The 983-nt window shown below is 37.5% G+C and overlaps 1 protein-coding gene across 1 annotated transcript in view; it reads right to left on the bottom strand.

The window, feature by feature from the left end:
• The window catches only part of LOC119593366 (DNA repair and recombination protein RAD54B-like), a gene marked incomplete in the record, with an annotated part of 21209 nt that extends 20765 nt beyond the window's left edge, over positions 1–444 (bottom strand). The window contains 1 exon segment of the mRNA XM_037942296.1: positions 341–444.
• Between the last annotated feature and the right edge of the window lie 539 nt (positions 445–983).

The following is a 983-nucleotide window of genomic DNA, read 5'->3' as shown; positions in this document are numbered from 1 at the left end:
ACTGTACCTGCAGTAACTGCACTTCGATTAGCGAGGAAGTGCAAGAGAAGTTTCTTGCATGTATTGCTCAGGCCTTTGCACATATTATTTGCCTTATATGGCTGGTTGATACTTAACCCATTCAATATTGTTACAAATGACATGCTTCCATAACATCACAACCAATGCTTTGGAATTTAACGTATTATGGTAAAAATCAGATTGGAGAAGTTTAAGTGAAAATGTTACACAACTGCGGCCATGCCCAACATTAAACCGACATTGGCCATTACACGAATAACAACATGAATGAAGAGCAAAGAAGGTCAATTGAACATTTCAAAAAATGGATGACACTCACACAGAAAAAAATCTCACAAGTGTATCAAAGAAAAACGAAAATCGAGGGAGCTATTCGCGCGACCTTCTGTTCACGTCTTCCCGCGGTCTGAGGCGCATGTCCCGTCACTAGAATGTATTCGCTCTTCCCACATTTCCAGCTTAGAATGTATTCGGATTTCTATTTTATGCTGTCTTGCTGTCCTGTTATATTAGTACTGTTTGCTAAGCTTCAGCTTTGCGTAAAGGTACGGTAATTTTGTTTATACACCTAAAGGTTGACCTAAACGATTGTTGAATAATATATTAAGAATCAATCAAAGTATTTATATTATATGGTTCTAAATACAAAGTATTTAAGTTATAATCTTCCAAATGCCTAAATATTTTGAAAAAAAAAAATTATTGCATGTTTGTCTATTTGTCACCAGGGTTACGTGAAACTATGGATTGCGTCCAGTAAATGTGAATCTATGGATTGCGTGGGATTGATGAGCTGGTCATGTGCCAGAAACCAATTGATTTGATTTGCAAATAAAACCAACGGATTGAAAAGGCAATAAAACGGCCACAGGAAATGTTTCTGCTGTCGGTTGGGCAATCATTTGCTTTTAAATAGTGGGAGATTTCCGTATTCTGACAGCATTTTCACCCCCACACCCCCA

The sequence above is a fragment of the Penaeus monodon genome, chromosome 32 (genome assembly GCF_015228065.2).
Source record: "Penaeus monodon isolate SGIC_2016 chromosome 32, NSTDA_Pmon_1, whole genome shotgun sequence".
NCBI lineage: Eukaryota > Metazoa > Arthropoda > Malacostraca > Decapoda > Penaeidae > Penaeus > Penaeus monodon.
The sequence above is the reverse complement of the archived record's forward strand: the minus strand, read 5'-3'. Positions and strand labels throughout refer to the sequence as shown.